This window comes from Barbus barbus (assembly GCF_936440315.1).
Source record: "Barbus barbus genome assembly, chromosome: 8".
Classification (NCBI taxonomy): domain Eukaryota; kingdom Metazoa; phylum Chordata; class Actinopteri; order Cypriniformes; family Cyprinidae; genus Barbus; species Barbus barbus.
Window position 1 is genome coordinate 22063005 of NC_136736.1, and position 21088 is coordinate 22084092.

The 21088-nt window shown below is 36.6% G+C and overlaps 1 pseudogene across 1 annotated transcript in view; it reads right to left on the reverse strand.

Moving 5' to 3' along the window:
* Positions 1-21088, reverse strand: part of LOC306874314 (dynein axonemal heavy chain 6-like) — an 84606-nt pseudogene that overhangs the window by 32249 nt on the left and 31269 nt on the right. Inside the window, exons 33-49 of the transcript in view lie at positions 19999-20550; positions 19773-19894; positions 19429-19611; positions 15179-15313; positions 13756-13977; positions 13505-13652; positions 13279-13423; positions 11647-11791; positions 8846-9017; positions 8207-8280; positions 7817-7968; positions 7423-7653; positions 5691-5900; positions 5462-5602; positions 2248-2505; positions 2001-2168; positions 1531-1766 (exon numbers count right to left, since the gene is read on the reverse strand). The product of the transcript in view is annotated as a dynein axonemal heavy chain 6-like (transcript). The remainder of the gene's footprint in view (positions 1-1530; positions 1767-2000; positions 2169-2247; positions 2506-5461; positions 5603-5690; positions 5901-7422; positions 7654-7816; positions 7969-8206; positions 8281-8845; positions 9018-11646; positions 11792-13278; positions 13424-13504; positions 13653-13755; positions 13978-15178; positions 15314-19428; positions 19612-19772; positions 19895-19998; positions 20551-21088) is intronic.

Consider the following 21088-nt stretch of genomic DNA (forward strand, 5'->3'; position numbering starts at 1 on the left):
TAAAAGTCTCTCATATTAAACAGCACACTGTAATATTAATAAGTAATATTACAAGTCATTGTATTAAAGTCAATACTAAATGTTCACTTCCATAATGTTAAATATTTCCCAGTGAAACTGGATATTCAATACAAAAAGGATGGATTTTATCCATCAGAAAATAATTGGATCATGAAAGTGGACTATATGATAAGTGGTTGGAGGGTAAAATATGGATGAATTATTCACAGTAAGACCAGGAACATGTATTAAGAAAGTAAATGGGGTCAATTTTGACTTCATGTTGAGTTTAAACTCCACTAATCTGCCACTTAGATGCAGCACAGGTTTAATATCATGAGCAAATTGAACAATTAGAAGGATAAAAGAACTGCAGAGAGAGAGGAAGGAGGAGAGACAGAAACACAGATTATTCAGTGTGTGTTATGACATTTTAAACATCCATTAAATTGCTGTCTTATAAAGTTAATAATGAGTAGCTCTGCGGCAGATGATGATGCTGAAAGTAAGGAGATGAAGGAGAAGGATGAGACTGATGTCTGAGTGAAAAGAGCACAGATGCTCCACAGTCAGACAATCTGATGTTAATATGGCCAGCACATACTGAGTCACACTGTGGAGGGTCTCAAAGCCAGAGGGGGTTTATGATGTGTGAGAACATGTTTTTCTGCAGCTAGATTAGATACCATTACCTAAATAGATTTAATACCAAAATTCATGAACTTGCATTAAAATCATATCAGTGCCTCTACACTTAAAAAAAAAAAAAAGCAGAAATAGTTTGTAAATGTCACAAAAACAGTCATTTATACTTAATTTGGGTTTCTTTAGATAAGTCCTGTCTATCATCTATCACATGCTCAATGCGATGGCAATGCAGTTCTTTTTTTCTCTGCAAGCCTGGCAGGCATGAGTAGGAGAGGTGTCTGATCACAGCCACACCAACTTGGATTAAATGTGATTCTGCACAGTCCCCCTGGAGCAACATAGGGTTAAATATGCATGCAGTCAGTTTTTTCACCATTTAAAAGTTTTACCCCTGCAGAAATTATTGTACTATTAATAAATAGGTTTTAATCCTGTACACTCACATGAGATGAAGGTCTATAAATTTTATATAATATCAAATATTATAATGTAATATTTCCATTGGCTTTTGGATTATTGCAGAAAACAGAATAGTTGTAAAAGTTTGCAAGAGCACAAGTACATACACAACAAGGCTGTAATGAACTAGTGAGTAGATCAGTTTTCCTGTTTGGTGTGATGACATTTAATATGTCGTCTCATTTTGTTAGCAACCACATTTTTAAAGACCCGTAAAGGCTTAAACACGAGTGGGGTATTACTGATGTATTTTATACATAAGACTTGAAAACGCAGACAATATTTCAGGAGTTAAACCCATTTTTAAAACATATTGACTTCGGGACAATGGGACCAGAAGTGCAAATATTTCTGGGTTTTAGGACTCCTGCAGCACTCTACAGTATATAATACAATATAATATAAAATAAAGATGGAACTCACTTGTTGCCGAGCAGGATGCACACCGCCTCCATCACAGTCGTGACGAGGTCTGGTGGTTTGGTGAAGACACGGATTTCTGATATGTCAGCTTTATCGAGGGCATTCAGGGCCTTGTTGGCACCGTCGAGTGCAGGCAGAGCCTCATCCAAATCACGCTGAGCATCATCCGCAATGGCTTGAGTCTCTTCTGCCTTTACCTTAGCTAAAGCTTCATCCTCTTTCACAGCCCTACGCACCTACAGGTAAAGAGGTCCATGAGAGCAACTGTTAATGTTAGAAGCTATACTTCTTAAAGGCATTAATGAGTTCATATCATGAAAAATCTAAACATTTTAATGTGTTTTGGGACTTCCAACATACAGTAGACATAGCATTGCAAGCGGACCCTAGGAGAAAAAAATGGAAGCATAAAATAAGGAGTCCCTGTGAAAACAGATGGGGAATTATTGAATTATTAGTAATACACATACCTGATCAGCATTCTCTTGATCCACAGCAAGTTTCTCCATGAGAGCATTGACATCGATTGATTTTTGTTTAAGCACAGGCTCCAGAGCAGAGAGGTCTTGCTTCATCTTATCAACTAGTTCATTTGTCTCCAGCAGTTTAGTAAGACCATTTTTCACACGATCTCGAGCCTGTGAAGACAAACACACATTATATTTCACATACAAGTCACACATTTCGATGTTTGTCTAGCTCTGATGGATCCTTTACTGTAATATATCTTCCAGTTGACACATCGCGTACTCTAAAATGTAAAAAGGTAGCGATTGTTTTTCTTGAAACGTCTTGGAAGATAGTAGTTAAGAGTCTGTGACTGCGTAGTTCGGAGTAAAAACGTTCCACCATGTCAGTCACGCTAACATGGATCTCCACACACATTTCTGAAAAACACTGCTTCATCTCCTCACTGCCAAGCTCCACGTTCTGGAAGAAGGTCTGGGACACAGAAAGCAGTGCTTCACGGGGCCACTGAAAAATAAACATGGAAAGAAAGAAAGAAAATTTCCCTAACTACAATGTAACAAATTTGTGAAAGCATCACAGAGTGAGCACATATAAGTTGTTTACTGAATTGTATTTGAAAAGATCTTTTAAAAACTCACATCATGTGTCATTTTTGGGTGCACTATTCCTTTAAATGTTAATTTCCTTTTTCTGACTTATTTATGTAATGTATTGGCTTCCACAAGTACAAAAATAGCATGCAGATTGCACTGAAGACATTATAATAGACTATTCTTTCATTTCATTCTGCAAGAACCATAGAGGTCACCTTGAAATATGTGGGGCGAGTGTGTTTATGTGTGTATACAATTAAACAAACACACACTGATGGAAACAAATAAGCAAATAAAAGCAGGGTGAACAGACATACGGGCTTGCTGCTTAACATTAATGAGCAGCTGCAGTTGGCCAGCACAGAGCCATTCATCACACCCACAAACACAACACTACAATGGACAACACAACAAATAATACTCTACATGCAAACAAACCACACACACACACACACACACACGTTATAGTAATTAGCAGAACACCCCTTTCAACCAAACAGCTCACAGAGGTCAGTGAACATGCGTCTCATTAGATAAGAGAATGAAACAAAAGAATGGCGGTAAAGAGAGATTGAATGATAGACGCAGTGTCTGTATGTGTGTTAGACCTGAAGCCCCCCGAAGCCCCCTCTCTTTATCAGAATAATTTTCCATCACCAGTATGAGTCATTCTATAAAAAAATATTAAATACCATTTGTGTCCACAATATCTGATGAAAAGCACAACAAATCTGATATTAAGTGTTCTAAAATGAATTATATTGAATTATAAATGTATGCTATATATAAAAATGTTATTTTATATGTGACTGTGGTGTATTTTTAGAAATATTTATAAGAGGTATATATATTTGGAATGTACACATAGCCAGTCTACTGTAAAAAAAAATTCATTCTTTCTACTTCCAAATTTCAGGTTTAATACAATGTGTTGTGAAATAAATGTGAAATTTAATTACAACAAATGTGAAAATTAAACTAAAAATTGTGTCTACACCAAAGTTATATATATATATATATTATATTATATATATGTATATATATTTTAATTGCAACAATTGCTGATTAATTTGTTGAAAAATATGTTTTGGTTTTTATTATTATTATTATTATGTTAAATTACATTTTATTTGCTTCCATGTTGATTCCCCCATCACCCCAACACTTTTTTTTTTACATAATACCATCATTTTAAATGGCATAATGAACAGAAAGTGACCATTTACATTTCTGGAGTTTCTTTTCAATATTCTAGCAGAACAATTGTTACGGATTTACTCTATATCAGCACTCTTGGTATGTTGCTCAGTCAGATTCAAGGAACAGAACTGTTGTATAATAGCTTTTATTAATTAACTTGAGATAGCAGTATGCATAATTTTACTTAAAACATTATTTGGCTGATTCATTTCCTTATTTTCCATCTCCCTCTCCATTTCTCTCTCTCAGGGCCTAAATCAACACCAGTCAAAAATCACAGTGACATGCCTTTAGACATGAGCAAATCAGCTACTGACAAGAGCCCTGCTCCCAACCATGATTACTGTGAAAACAGAGAACTGAAGCAATGGACATGTAGGGGTGAGTAAGGGCGGAATGCATAAATAGCCTTTTTAAAGTATATACATGAGCAAAAATGAGAGTTCCTTCTTATCATCTTGGTATACTGCTGCCTGTCTTGCATAAGTGACTCTTTAATATGCATATTAGGGACTGGGGTAGCAATTTTCCTTATCAATGTCCCACGCCATTACTGGACAGATTGGCCATGGAGAATAAATGTGCTCATATTCCTGATGTAGACCAAAACTAGACAGGTCACTTGAAGATACATTTTTTCACATTTATTTTATTTTTTTTCCTGCAACACTCAATTATTTTGTTTGGTCTCATTTCTTAGCTATGTAATAGAAATAGTGCAAGAGATATATAGAGATTTTTTCATTGTTTGTACAGTAGACGCTGCTCTTTTGAAATTTAAGAAATGTTCATGTGCATCAAATCAGCATATTAAAATGGTTTCTGAAATATCATGTGACTCTGAAGACTGGAGTAATGATGCTAAAAATTCAGCTTTGCCCTGAAAGGAATAAATTACAATTTAAAATACTAAAATACTAAAAAAGGCAGACTTAAATTTGGATTTTTGTTTTTTACATTTTTCACAAATATTACTGCTTTTACTGTATTTTTGATCAAATAAATATCCTGATGATCATTAAGAGCATTGAAGACTTTAAAATCCACTAACTTTTAAACAGTAGTATATGTACAGTATACAACACTTCAGGTGTCCATGGATATTTCAGGATGCCTTCAGGTTTCATTGAATTTCTACTTTCTTACGTTACTTTAACTCACTAAGAATTAATTGTGCCCACTGACAGTATAGTTAGCATTCATTGTCTGTTGTTTTAGCAACCAATTTACTAAACAAGTTAAGAAAGCAAGCCCAAAAATGATTGCTGAACACTATGTGCATGACACAATTGCCCATCTTGCTGGCCAATTAAAACTCTGCCTACCACCTGCTTTCTGTAATAGCACTGATTTTTGTGAATAAGGCACACCTGTAATAAGCCTTTGCCTGTGCATATTTAATTTAAGTAATTGTTATTCTTTTTATTGCACACATTTCCTCTCTATGAAAATGATTTTATAGAGAGAAAATGTGTGCAGCGCTAAAAATAATAATGGCTTCATTTAAATGTGCATAGTGAAACTGCATGGTTAAGTTTGGTTGCGGGTGATATAGGCAGGGGTTTGCATGCGCACCAGTTTAGTGGTAACGTGTTTAATGAATTCACTGCTCAGTGATTTTGGTTTGAAAAAGAGAGAGTGTTAAAAGAGAGGAGGTGGATTCTGACATGTACAAACCAGTCAATGGTGCAGCAGTTAACTAGCGATGGGAACATGCGGCAGCGTGAGCGGAAGGAGTCGCCCACAGGGCTCATACACAGCACTATGTGCAGCTTCTCACGCACACGAGAGATAAAGAACTGGAAGACCTGAAGACACAAAGACAAACAGAGATAAGACAACTGACATCTAAACAGAACTGCAGAGCAGCTGAGAATATATAGTGACATTCTGCACTTGGTTAGATGTCTTGGTCATGGCCAGGTTGCAAGATTGGATGGTTGTTAGTTGTCTCATGTACCTATTTCCCTCAGAGATGTCGGCCTCTTTAGCCTTGGGGCTAATGGCAGCCAGCACCTGTTTAAGTTCATCCTTCTCAAAGAGGTTTGGTACTTCACCCGAGTTCAGCATGTTATTAATATCCTCCAGGAACTCTTCCACCACAATCTAAAACAGATGAGAAAAACAAATTGCATGGTCAAACGACATCATTCCACCAACACTGGTGCATGTTATTAATATCATGTTAATACTACGACTGGTTGAAAGGTGGTGGTATTGCACCTTAATACTGGTTGCCACCTGCATCAGTCCCTATAGCACACCTCTTTAGATCAGGGGAGTGAGGTTTACCCATACAGCTCTTACTAACTGGCCTCCATTACACTCTCCAGCCTAAGGCTGATGATACACGAGGCAACTTTTTGAGCATTTTTGTCATGCAAACATTGACCAAAAAGTTGCCCCGTAATCATCAGCCAAAACCTCATTCCCATCCGGGTCACAGCACCAGTGTATTGTAACCCCTCTGATTCTACTCACCATGCTATCTCAGAGCAGGATTTGAACCAGCATTTCCGGCATGGGAGGCAGGCACACTAACAAGGGTGCTAATGACAGCAACCTCTTGCATCAGATACTAGCGCACCTCTTGAGATCAGGGGAGTGAGGTTTAACTGGCCTCTGTTACATACACTTTTTGTACAGTTATGTTTATAAACTCTCTATGCATCCCTACATTCATATTTTAAGTATGATTCACTGGCCAAAAGAAAGAAAAATACAAAAAAATTTTTATGATTTTGATTCATAGCATAATGTATTTATTTGTAAACATTTTTTTAATAAAAATCACGATCATACTGTTATTGTAAATTCTTTTGACCATGATAATTCTGTAGTGAAAATCTAATATTGTAACCTATTTTCCATACAGTATGATCATCAAGCAGTGCTTTAAAAATTACTTTTACTTTTTGTGTAAACTGATCCTTTCATATGTTAAATCCAGAAGAAAACCAATCCGAACATTACCCACACACACACCCATGGGTTGGTACTCCAGGTATAGAATTTAAACCAAAAGGTCAAACACCCTCTTAAGGGCAAGTTTGAAAAACAATGTTTCAACAGTGAGTGACTATCTATCAAAAACACTGAAGAGTATTTACTCCCTTCAGTCCATGAAACACAGTAATAAATGACATTTAAAAAAGCCTATTCAATAAAACACTCCGATTCTCATTAAATTAGCCTTACAGATGGGCACACAAACACACACCTCAAAACGTATCTCTTGTCTATAGCACCAGCTTGTGTCTCGTTAGGAACTGTTCATGAAATTATTTAGGGGGCCATTACTGCTGCAGAGCCTGTATGCTGAATCACAAAGCAGTAGAAGTCTCTGCTTTCATGAGACAGTAATACAGCACTGGCAGAGGGCCCGGAGTCATAACAGAGATGACCTACTGTCTACTCTACAGCTCAGAGAAAACCTCTCTGCATCCAGATTCATATCCACAAATCAATAAATCATACCTTGTGAGTTGGTTACAAGGAGTTTCGGAGAGGCATGGTTTTGGGTTAAGCTAGGGCAAACATTTCATTTTACAAACTTAAACACACAACAAAATTACTAAAATTTCATCTAACATTAAAGTAAAACCAGCTAATTTGTTTTTGGCTGTACCTGAGTGTCTGTAAAGAGAAACACCATGTCCTGGCCTTCCACGCTTGCCATTTTGTAAAGTTTACGCAGGTCTTCATGGAAGCTGTCATAATTATAACCACGGCTCAACTCAATCTGAAAGCAGCGGTAACCACACATGTGAGCAGCCAAATGTGTTAGAGATTGCTTTCCTGTGCGCCCACACCAACTAACAGGGCATTTCCACGTTCTTGGCGAATCATGCGGGCGATTCTGTTCACAGGGGAAGAGATAAATGGTAAGAAAAGAAGGTCAATTGGGTGTATGAAGAAAACATTCCATTAGTAAACCGATCCAGATGCCCAGCCTGAATGGCGGGGTCATCTGAACACCTGGTTTTGTGATCACCAGATGAAAAGGCAAGCTGCTTGTTTACCTAGACACGTGTTCAATAGCATCTTGGAAGAACACAAGCTTGGTTTCCTTGGCAAAGGTTGTGTTGTAGTCATCCAGGTAGTCCTGTAGTACCTGGCGAATTTTCTCCATGTCTAGATCCTCATAGACACGGTCAGCCGTTTCTGCTCCAACCTGAACAGTGTTAATTCAATAATTTAATAAAACAAATTAAGCACTGCCATTACATCAAAAAGGACCATAATCAAAAAGACAAGCGACTGTAATAGCAAACTCTCTTTATATGAGTAAATATACTACTGTATTAAACAGTTAAATGTAAACACACAGAAAACACTCTACAAAGAAAATACAAAACAGTGACAGACTGTCAGATCCAAAAAGATCACGACAATCCCCAAAATACTTTTACCTTGATGAAATCTCCAAAAATGATGGGCTGATTCACAAAGTACATCGGCTCTATGTTTATGCTGAAATATTTACCTGTTGGACAAGCAGTTCAGGATATTAATGTTTACTGTAGCAAAAGGATGACAGATTGGGGGCAAAACAAAAATAAATAGATCGCTCTGATAAATCACACTGCAAAACAAGGAGAATTATAATATTGCTTTAATCTGACCCACTTTCCTCTATCTAAAAATTTTAATTTAATTAAATAATAATAATAAACCTGCTTTTTGACATTTTGGTCAATAAAGACATTTCAAAATATAATGTATTATAATATTAAATTATTTTATCTATTAAGATGTCTGGACTAAGTGCCTGAAGATTAAGTGCCTGTGAAAGTCTATAGTTCAGCCCCTGGACAAGTCCTAAACCATAAAAGAGCATTTTAACAACTCACAAGGTGCCTATTAAGAGAAAGCATTTTTTTGCTCATTTAAGAGCTCCAAAACGAAAGAAGCTCTTTACAAGCCTTTTGGGATTTTGACCAGGTTTTAAATTATTTGAGTACAATATATAAATGACTGTTTATGATTGTCCTCCTGCCTTATATGTCTCTGTAGGTATGACTTTGTTCATTTGTGCGTGTGTTTCTTACCCTGCACACATTTAGAGAGGTCTCTAAGGTTAAAAACGTAGTGGGATTAGGCTGGTGTAGGCAGCAGGTCTACACTCATACGATGGTAGATCTCAACAGCAGCATCTACAATGCTGTCAGATGCCTGCTTCACCGCTGTGGGAAACTCAGTAAGGAATCCACCCAAAATTGCCTGCAAATTGTATGCACATGCAAAAATAGTCAGTGTGCAGCACGTATAGAACTAGGGACAGTAATATTTCTAAGCGTGAAATGTCTGAAGACTAATATGGGCAGTTCCAGCATTAACCAGTATTTGCCTGCTCAGGCTCATTGGAAATACACAAAACTCAAGAAACCTATCTGTTTGAATCACTGCAGTTTCCAGTTAAAATGAACACTAGAGGCAGTACAACTCTGACAAATTTTGTTCCTTTTCACACAAGTTTTACAGGGCCAGAGTTATGATTAAGAAAGCCTAATTTATTATACAATTCCTTGCACAATATTATGTTATGACTTCAAAACAATTTTAACATGCTGTGAAGTTTCAAAACTGATACTTTTGAATGTTAGCGTCACATGTCCAGCTTCATATGTATGGGTTTTCTAATGTAGTAGATTTGTTCAGTAGCTCACACAATACAGCGCTGCACTTGTGAAGTGAAGCACTATAGTATGAATCTTGTGAAACTACAGTTTGACAAAACAGCTCAAATCCATACAGAAGGAAATTAAAATAGCACAGTTGCATCAGTGAATGTATTTTAATATCACTTTTGCATTCAGAAACAATATGGAGTAGGTTTAGGGTTGGGTTTGATGTAGGGGGTATTTCCAACACGATAGAGTATTAACCTTTTAGCATCACTCCCCAGACGTTTGATCTCTGAAATATCATAACACAGTATGTACTTGAAGCAACATAATAAAAACACTGCATATGTGCCTGTACCAACGTAATAAAAACATGGCCACGGTCACGCATTGAATGCGCATTTTAGCGCCACTCACAGGACATTTCACTTTGAAACTGCCGTGAAACTTGCAGCAAGTATGTAAAACATTGGTGCTGCAGAAAAATTGCCACAAGCATGTATATCCAATGAGCATAGGTTGGTTTCTGCTCTGAGTCTGTCAGTTCAGAACCATGGACAGCTACAGCTCTCAGGCTGTAGTTTCAGAATTCAGGACAGCTCCGTTCCAATACCTAATGAGCTACTCTGCAATTAACTTTCTATATAGGAAGCTACTAGAGATGTGGAAAACTGCATATTTTAAAACTCAACTAGCTGGTGGGTTGTCATAATGAGGAAGTCCAATTACACCGGTGAAGGGTCATGTCTACTGAATACTATTCAGATGCTTAAGGGATTCTTAAGGGTTATTCACATGATACATGTTCAAAAACAGCAAGACAGACATGCAACATCATGGAACAGAACAGAATCTGTCATGTATTTTTAAAAATGAAATCAGAATTGTTTTGAATTTAAAAGTGATTGCAAAGGTGGTTACAAAAGTTATACTTCAATTGTTTTAGTGGCGGTGCTTTAAAGGAATAGCTCACCCAAAATGAAAATTTGCTAATATTACACACCATTAGGCCAACCAAGATAAGTTTGTTTCTTCATCAGAAATATAGCATTGCATTACTTGCTCATCAATTAATCCTCTGCAGAGAATTCAAACATCTGATAAAGATATTACAATAATCCACAAGCAATTCACATGACTCCAGTACATCAATGAACCTCTTGTTAAGTGAAAGCTGTGTGTTTGTAAGAAACAAATCTATCATTAAGGCTTTTAACTTTCAACGGTTGTCCTTAGCCAAAATATGATTCCATACTCCATAACACTTCCTCCAGTGAAAGAAAATCTATTCCCTTTTGTCCTCTCATCAAAATCCACCAACATGTCTGTTTGTATTTGTTTCCACTTGTAAGTAGTGCTTGATCTGTGCATTTTTCTCTTCTGATTCATATGAGATGACTTTTTTACTGGAGAAAGCAATATGACAGGACTTGTTTGATGGCCCGATGTTGAGTACATTTTCAGCTATTTTACATTTTTGGGTGAACTGTTCCATTAAATTAAATGAATTCAAAAATGCTACTTTTTTGAAAGAATTTTAGCTCTAGTACAGACAGATATCAAAAGACTTTGACATAAGCTTGTTGCTGATGTAATGCAACACTCCAGTAAGTTTCAGTGTTGAATGAAATACTAATATGCTTATCAATACTCTTTTTCAACTCATCTGCCTATGTCGCCTACTTTTCAAACACCCTTAAATACAAGTGAAGCATTCTTTCAGCCTTAATATGCTTTCTAGGTAGGCAGCTTGGAACACATTTTAAGTCGGTTCAAGATCATTTCCATTTTCTAAATCAATGATTCAGTCTTTGATGTAGCCAGAATCATCAGGCACAGCATGCCTCAACTTTAACGTCAACATGATGAAACAGCATTGGCAACCCTTTGACTGTCATACATATATGTGGCATAATTACGAGTGAAACTGGATATTCAATGAGAAAAAAAAGTAGGCCAGGACTTGATTTTATCCAGAGGGACATGACTGGATGTGACATAGCCAGGTGGCTGGAGGGGAAATCATAATGTTAACTAAAAAGAAAAGCTTCAGATGCAAAGCATTTATTATATATTGACATGTTTATTTGGAATAACATGTACCAGTGAAATAAGTAAAATAAGACCAAAAACATGCATTAGGAAAGCAAATGGGTCAATTGTGATTTCATGTTAACTTTAAAAGTAAAACATTCATTCAAAATGAGTGCTACCATATGTCTGACCTTAAAAATTTGTTTGAGGCTCTGCTCAGAGGGCGTTGGGAGGCACAGCATGCTGAAGTGGCGGATAAAACGAGGGGTCACCGGGTTGCGACCTCCACCAGGAGGCGCACAGGCTGCAGCTATGGTCATATCCTTTAGGGAGGAGAAGCAAAGAGAAGAAGGTAATTAAGTGCATAAGAAAAAATATCCAAGGGACATCATTTAACTTTTTTGACACTTCCACTAATCTCATCAAATCTTTACTAGAAGTAATTAATGTAATATTGATTAAAACCCAATTTAGAATGAGAGCATTCTTGACAGCTGGAAAACTTAATGACCAATTACTCTTCATATGACAGAAAAATCATTCAGGAAATATTGCTGTGTCAAAGTCAAAGCAGAGTCATATTACGCCACCAAAGAGCTACACTAACCCAGATGAGTTTCTCCAAGGGCAAAGCTCATTTGAGACTCACAAATCATTCTTTTAATTCTCAGCAGGTTCTTTTTTCATCATATTTCTGCCTTTTATTTATCATAACTCATATTTGGGATAGATGAGTATTGAGGTTAGCTACATCTCAGATAACCATATTTCTGTGTAACCTTGCCAAATCGCATAATTGTCCCTGTTTAAATTATGCACTTTTATCTTTGTTTGTACATGTGTATGAGTGTGTGTGTTCAAGAAGCACAGGGTTTACTTGATGCTGGTGTGTGAAAAATACATAATTAAGAGTCATTCCCGAGGTAAGGCAACATTACAATGAGAGCAGCTACTTCAAACATCAAGCATTAGTGCCGCTCATTATATGATAATCGTTACAACATACATTTTTTCCATGCCCATAAAGAGAGATAGTGAGGTAGAGAGTGAGAAAATGCTTGATAAAACTGAAATGTAGTCCCTGAGGTTTCTGCACAAACTACTGGTCTCACAGCAGATGCACAAGATTAGGAATGGAAATCTTAAGGAAAGTAACAATTCTGGTTCTAGTTAACATTTCTGATTCCTTAATGATTCTATTAATGACTTTTTCAGTAAACCCCGCCCCTGACCCTCAATAATACATCCTAATTATACAGTGCTATATCAAAACAACACTACTACTGTGGATATACAAATACGCACAATTTAAATAAATAACTAAATAAATATATATATATATATATATATATATATATATATATATATATATATATATATATATATATATATATATATATATATATATCAAACTGAACTTATAAAATTCCTCTTTTAAATACTGTTTTTGTTCATTTATTCCTGTTTAAACAATACCGGTCATGAATACGTAACAGTTTTTGATTTCCTATCCTGGCCAGTGACGTGAAACCAGGACAAATCTTTTAATATCTCTGAAGGAATAATGACACATGATTCTATTTTTTATGTGTATGTGGCTGTTGCTTACGTGTATCTCCTTCCAGAACATGTATTCATTTAGCTGACGCTTTTATCCAAAGCGACTTTCAATTGCTACATATGTCAGAGGTCGCACGCCTCTGGAGCAACTAGGGGGTTAAGTGTCTTGCTCAGGGACACATTGGTGTCTCACAGTGCATTCGAACCCGGGTCTCTCACACCAAAGGCATGTGTCTTATCCACTGCGCCATCATCACCATCACCAGAAGAACTTTTCTCTGTCATAGAAGCCATGGAAGTCCTGAAACTGTCTGAGCAGCTCTATAGGGGGCTGAGAGCCATAACTGTGAAGTTTTGGCATGTTTAGATCATCCACAAACACCACAATCTTTTTATTAGCAGGAGCACCTGAAATACATAAACACAGAGATAATGATTTTCAGTATGGCAGTTTACACACCCACCCAAATCAGATCCAATGTCCCTTACCAAGTATATTCTTTCTCTTCTTCTCCAGTTTTGACTCAATGATCTCTTGAGTTCTAGCTGATGAAGTTTGGGCTGAGAAGTTGATGTAGACGGGTACATAACCTGCCTTCTCCTGCACACTGTTCAACAATGCCCGTGCCACCACAGACTAAAATGCACAATATGCCTAATAAGCAGTTTTGTAGTGATTTACACTGGACAACTTTATTGCTTCACGCACACTTGCATCACATTAAACACACCCGCCTTACCTTTCCCACTCCAGTGATGCCCGTAAAGAGGACAGAGTGGTTGACAGATAGCAGTTTTTCCATCAGGTATCCGTACCTCACCGTGTCTGTGGTGGGCACCAGCATCTCAAAGAAGGGCATCTCACTGTTATAACTGAAGCAGGGAATGATCTTCTCCCATGGCTCTAAACATTTAGCATCAAAGTTCATATACACACTCCATAAATCACCTCCACTGGGCAACTTATAAAGAGAGTGAGAGAGTTCACTTTATGCCATTTTGAATGTTATTAAAACACAAAATTAGATGTTTAGCAGAATGTCGTAGTCGCTCTTTTCTATGAAATGAAAGTGAATGGGGACAGGGATGTCACACTATTTTTAAGAACCAACCTCTATAGTGTAATGGTGCAACGAAAAAATATTTAGTAATGCGTAAGTTGTAATTTAGTGCCCATTTACGTCAAAACTAGGCTAAGTTGTAATTTACGTACAGCTGGGTGCAACCAGATGCTGGTCTCTAAATATTGCTTGTGTCCTTCAAAGTAACAATCATAAGGGGGGTTGTTTATGTATAATCAACAGTAATAGCAATGTTGTTTACCCACTGGTGTCTGAGAATAGAAAATAAATATTTTTTTTCTTCTGGACTCTTTATTATAAGGGCAGTTTCTAGCACCCTTGTTCATCTCAAATTCACCACTTACTTTTCTTCTGCTCTCCACTCCCCCCCCCCCCCCCCCCCCCCCTCCCTTGCTCATTCTGTCTTGCTCTGTGGAATACTAATAATGAAACTCTCCACTGCATTCCGACCTTCTGAAATAAATACCATACCTTCCCTTTATCCATATACAAATTTCTGGGACATATTGTTTTCCCTCAATCTAGTTCTCATTAAATATTTCTAAGGTCACATTTAAGAATGTAACAGACACATGAGACAGAGAAGACATAGCTGTCTTTATAAAAAAGAATTGAGCCAGTCAGGTGCTATATATAATTTACAATGACCATTTGAGGTTTTTGTAATGTTTTTAATCAGGTTTTAGTCAGGTTAATGTGCTCTTTTCAGGGTCAAAGCCCAGAGGAGGTTTGTAGTGGCTTCAGTGTTCCACATCAGTTATTAAACAGGAATAGCTAGCAACTGTATGGTCACCGAGAAAACATTATAATGGGACAAGAGAAGAAAAAAATCATTACCTTTTGGATTATGTAAAATTATAAAAACACTATGGCTGCAGATCTGTGAAGAACCAAACATGTTCCTCCAAATCTTATAACACATAATGGTGTCTTTTTCTGAACAAACCGCTATGAAGCTGATATGATTGTCATAAATCATGACAATAAAAGAGAAAGTCCCTATTACTGTGTTTATTGATAAAAGTATACATAAATTTAAGCATACTTAATCTAAATGATTTGAGGTGTATATAAAATGTACCTTTGCATCACTGTTGCCATCAAACTGCTGCCTGACGAATGTGTCCCAGTGGCTGTCAATCAAATTTCCCCCCAGTGCCCACAGGTAGCAGAACACAAACGTCGGACACAACATACTGTTCAACTTACTGGCCTCCTGCAAATCCATACACAAAAAAAGCACATGCACATTTAAAAGAAAGCAGACAAAGCAAACAGTTGGATACCATAATAATGTAATTTCTAGCAACTGCTGAACTACTGCACATCGATATGAGTGTGCAGTAGTTTTTGGGTCTGAATGGTCTGAACTGTGCCAGTCCAGGGTTTTGATTCATTATACTCAACTTGCAACTCAAGTTCCCATTCCTCTCTGCATCCTTATATCTCAGAGAGACCAAACATTCATGGAGAAGTAAGAATGTGAATTCATGTTTATGCTTAATGGAGTAATGGAGCAGAAAAGCATGTATGTCTGCATAACTGCAAATAAATCTAAATTTCTTTTCAGGTTTATATATTGAAAATTACTTTATCAGTAGGTAAAAAACATATTTTTATAACATTATTAATAATTTATGTACAGTAACAGTATAAAAGCCATTTCATATCACAAAAGACATTTGTCTTCATATTATAAAAAACAATTCTCACACAATATGGGTCTGTGAATATATAGCATTTTATATTTTAAGTAGGGGTCATTTGAGGTTTTTGTAATGTTTTTAATAATCACCAATGCAGTATTTATTTAATTAAAAAATACAGTGAAAACAGCAATATTGTGAAACATTATTGCAATTTAAATAACTGTTTTCTATTTTAATATATATTAAATATAATGTATTCCTACGATGGCAAAACTGAATTTTCAGCAGCCATTACTCTAGTCTTCAAGGTCTCATGTTTCTTCAGAAATCATGATAGCATGCTGATTTGGTGCTCAAGAAATATTTCTAACTATTATCAATGTTAAAAACATTTTTTTTTTTTAAACCAAGATACATTTTCAGGATTCTTTGATGAATAAAATAACAGCATTTTTACTGTCTCTTTTGATCAATTTGGTCCTTTTGGTCTACTACCCCAAGACTGCCTAAGAACGCTGGGAGGTCTGTTGATCATGAAGTGCTTACTCCGTTCCCCAGGTCAGATTATATGCCTTCTGCACTCCGGTTTGGACTTTTTAATGTTCGGTCACTCAACAATAAGATATCTCTTATTCATGAACTTATTGAGGACCAAAATATTGATTTTATGTGTGTGACTGAGACTTGGCAGAAGCCTAATGATTATTTTCATTTAAATCAAACAATTCCATCAGGATATGAATATATGTAAACCTTGTTGTTCTGGTAAGGGGGGTGGCCTTGCACTTATTTATCATGACAGACATAAAGTCTGTCCGATTTTGCTATTAGAGCCATCAACTTTTGAAATTTTGGCTGTGCAACGTAAAGGTCCGACTCCCACTATTCTTGTCATGATTTATAGGACACCAAAGGCATCTACTATGAATGCTTTTTTTTGTGTGAATTTTCTAAAATTTGAACATATCTGTGTACCCTATCTCCGAATATCATGTTGATGGGAGATTTTAACATTCATTTTGATAATATTGACAGCACTCAATATAATGATTTTAAATTGGTTCTGGACAGTGCTGACCTTGTGCAGTTTGTTAGATCTTATGCTGTTCTGGTGTTATGCCTTATAATTTTACTTCAACTGTGTCTCCTATTTCAGATCACAAGCCTATATTTTTTTATATTTTTGGCAAGAGTAAAACTTCAACGCTCTGTCTCATTTCGTAGTATCAAAAATATTGACCTTAATGTTTTGATTTAGGAATGATTGATTACTCTGTAAACCAGTGCTGCTTTTCTACTTCTACATCTGATTTGGTACATTTTTATAACAACAGTCTGTCTCAAATACTTGACACTGTGGCTCCTATGAGGACCCGCATTGTATCTTTTGTTAACCCTTCTCCTTGGTATACTTCTGAACTTCGTCATCAAAAGGCTTTAGGTCATCCATTGTAGAGACTATGCAAAAGAACTGGTCTTGAAGTACATAAACAGATGTATTCTGAGCATCTGGTTTCCTAAAAGGTTGCACTAGAAAGAGAAAAATCATTGTTTTATGCAAATATTATTTCTAATGGACAGTCTAATACAAGGACTTTGTTCAGTACTGTTAACAAACTGTTGAAACCTCACAATGCTGTCTCACTTTCACCCATTCAATGTGTGTCTTATTCTAATTTTAAACTCTAAGATTAACAGTATACACCATGAATTGCTTAATTCTGTTTTAATGTCTAGTGATTATGAAAATGGACATAATCATATTTGTTTGATCAGCAAGTACTTTGTCAAATTTTGAGCTGCCTTTAGTTGACTACATTAATAAGCAGATTATTAAGTCTAAGACTTCTACCTGTTCACTTGATCCTTTACCTACTGTTTTAGTTAAGTCTCGACTGTCTTGTAACCATTCAGTTTCCTCTATTATTACAGCTATAGTGTGCTCTTCATTATCAACTGCTACTGTTCCTTCATCTTTAAAAACGGCTTCTATCACTCCAATTCTCAAAGACTGGTGTTGATCCTAATGATTTAAATAATTACAGGCCTATTTCTAATCTACCTTTTATTTCAAAGATACTTGAAAGAACAGTAGCAGCTCAACTTGAATCACATCTGCAAAGTAATGATATTTATGAGCATTTTCAGTCAGGTTTTCGACCCAAAAATAGTACAGAAACAGCTCTTGTTAAGGTTATAAATGATCTTCTCCTAGCTGCTGATTCTGGTTTTCTGACTATTCTTATTCTTTTAAATATTAGTGCTGCCTTAGATACTATTAGTCATTCAGTATTATTGGAACAGCTGGCTTACATAGAAATAGCTGATAATGCGCTTCTCTGGTTCTCATCATATTTAAGTGACAAAAAACAGTTTGTGCAGATTAAGAATATACAATCAGATTCTGTTTCAGTTACTCATGGCGTTCCACAGGGGTCGGTCTTGGGTCTGCTTTTATTTATCATTTATATTGTCTGCCAAATGACTAAATGTAAATGTATATTGTACCTCTTGGTCGTATTTTTCGCTCTTATGGTATTAATTTTCATTTTTACGCTGACGATACACAAGTGTATATTTCTACAAGACCTAATGTTTCTTATCCTCCTCCTGACCTCACTAAATGTTTGCAGGATGTTAATATTTGAATGACCAATAATTTTTTTAAGTTAAATACTAACAAAACAGAAGCCCTTCTTGTGGGTTCTAGATCTGTTTTATCTAAAACTCAATCCTTTACCTTATTTATTGATAATTGCCAAGTAAATTCTTCTACCTAGGTGAAAAGCCTTGGGGTTATATTCGATGGTTTGCTTTCGTTTGGCTCTCATATTAGTAATATTTCACATTCTGCATTTTTTCATTTACGCAACATTTCTAGACTTCGTTCTTCACTTTCTCAAGATAGTACTGAAGTGCTTATTCATGCATTGGTTACATCTCGGATTGATTATTGCAATTCTCTCTTAGTTGGCATTCCTGAAAAGCAATTTCTGCGATTACAGTTAATCCAGAATTCAGCAGCTAGGATAGTTAATAACTCACGTACTTTTTACCATATATCTCCAATTCTTTTTCAGCTGCATTGGCTTCCTGTTCGTTATCGTGTTCATTATAAAATTTTACTTATATACAAAGCTCTTCATAATTTGGCACCTCATTATCTTTCAGATCTTCTTCATTTGTATACTCCTTTGCACTCTTTGAGAGCATCTTCTGCAGACTTATTGTCTGTTCCAAAGTTCAAGATGAGTTCCTTTGGTGGTAGGGATTTTAGTTGTGCAGCGCCGAAGTTATGGAACTCGTTACCTTTGCACATTCGCCAGCTGGACTCAATTTCCCATTTTAAAGTTCAGATAAAAACATATTTGTTTAGAATAGCTTTTAATGATTTGCTTGTTTAATGTGTTAAATGTTATAATGCTTGTGTTTATGTTTTGTATTTTACTGTACGGTGTCCTTGAGTCTCTTAAAAGGCGCCAATAAATAAAAGGTATTATTATTAATTTAATGCATTCTACATAAATACAATTATTACTTTACTTATTTTATTAGTAATGTAACAGCATCAAAATTCTTTTGTGTCTTTAACATAATAAATCAGACATCCTGCTGAAGCTTTGTAACATATGTTAGAATGATGTGTCTGAATCATTCTGGTGATAGTTGAGATGCATTATACCATTTTAAGGTTAGGGGCTCCATCGCTGAACAGTAACGCTTCCAGTAGGCAGCAGAGGGTTGTGACTTTACTTATGTCCGCCTGTGCAATGGCCTGCACACAGTGCTTTGATACAAACTGCAGGCCCTTCTCCACATATTGTTCAAACAGCTCCATCAGATATCCACGTACAGGCTGTGTAATCTAAAAAAAACACATTTCCAAGATGGCAATAGCTCTACAAGTCTAAAAACCGAACTAGAAAACACTCTACATCCAACTACATACAAAATACATAATGCATATAAAACTAAAACTCCTTCTAATGCTTCTAATAAGAACTCTGAGAGTTTTAAAGGCTTCACTTCTCTGCAAAACCTGTGAGCCACGTCTGAACGTACGGCATCCACTTAAGCTCCTCTGGGTCAATGTACACCATCCCACAACGGCTTACTGTGGCAGGAGACGCCACTGCTAGGTCCTGAACCTGATTGAGAAAGCGTAGCATGTAAGCCTGCGAGAGTAGCCTCTAATTAGAAACAGAAAGTGTGTGTGGAATTCAACAAACAGGTGCACATTTGAGCATCTCACCTCAAAGATCGTGTGTATGGAAGGCGTGAGCTTGATCCTTTCACTGTTGGCCAAACAGAGCATCTTATTATCATCCAGCACCGTGTTCATGTTCTCGATCCACAGTGCATCCACCGGGCCATCACTGATCACCCATTTGTGGTCGTCACTGAAGTCCTGGACTGCTGCCCGCACACAAAGCGCCATAAGACCCGCCATTCAAGCGTCAGTGGGTTCACCTCCCCGTAAAGCTCACCCATGCTCACTGACTTTGGGTTGAGCACATAGGTCTTAACAGGGCGGTAGAAGGGATTTTGGTGACCAGCATGATACAGGGTATCCAAGGTGTCTGCCAGCACAAGGTAGACAGTGGTTTTGCCGCTTCCGGTCGGCCCCACGGGCATTACCCCATGGCGGACTAGCATAGCCTCGTAGAGTTGGATGACCTTGCTTATGATACTTGGGAGGGGCTGGAGGGAGCGTTGGCACAGGGATGAGTGAATGGTGGACTGCAGGACACCATAGTCATACTCTGGGATGCTGACGCCAGGGAAGAGGTCTGACAAAATGCCACTAATGGGAAAAAAATAGGAGTTAGGGATCCACACATATATACAGTATTTGGACCTGGACTGAATTTGACTGAATCTGGTCTTAAAATATCAAATTTTCAAAAGTAAAAACACAGATGCTATAGCTAAAGAAATGAATGGTATGACAAATGCTCCAATGGGCACTCAAATGAGATGGATTTTATTCTACATAATGATGGCTCCCCCTCATGGTGGAGATCATATGATCATGTGAAATGACTACAGTACTCACTCACAAATTTACACACATAAAAACGGGGACATTTTGTAGCTTTCAAATGTTTAAAATATAGAGTTATAATATATAGAGCTTTTAAATATAGCTAGTTATAAATACTACAACCTAACCTTAACCCACACCCTATAACCATCAGGGTTATTAGAGTTAGAGGGTTATCAGAGCCATAAAAACATTTCTGTTACTTGAAATAAGCATTATATTTTAATTTAGTTTACTTTGATGTACTAAAATTGCAACTAAAACAATAAAAATGGATAAAACTGTATAGATATATTAA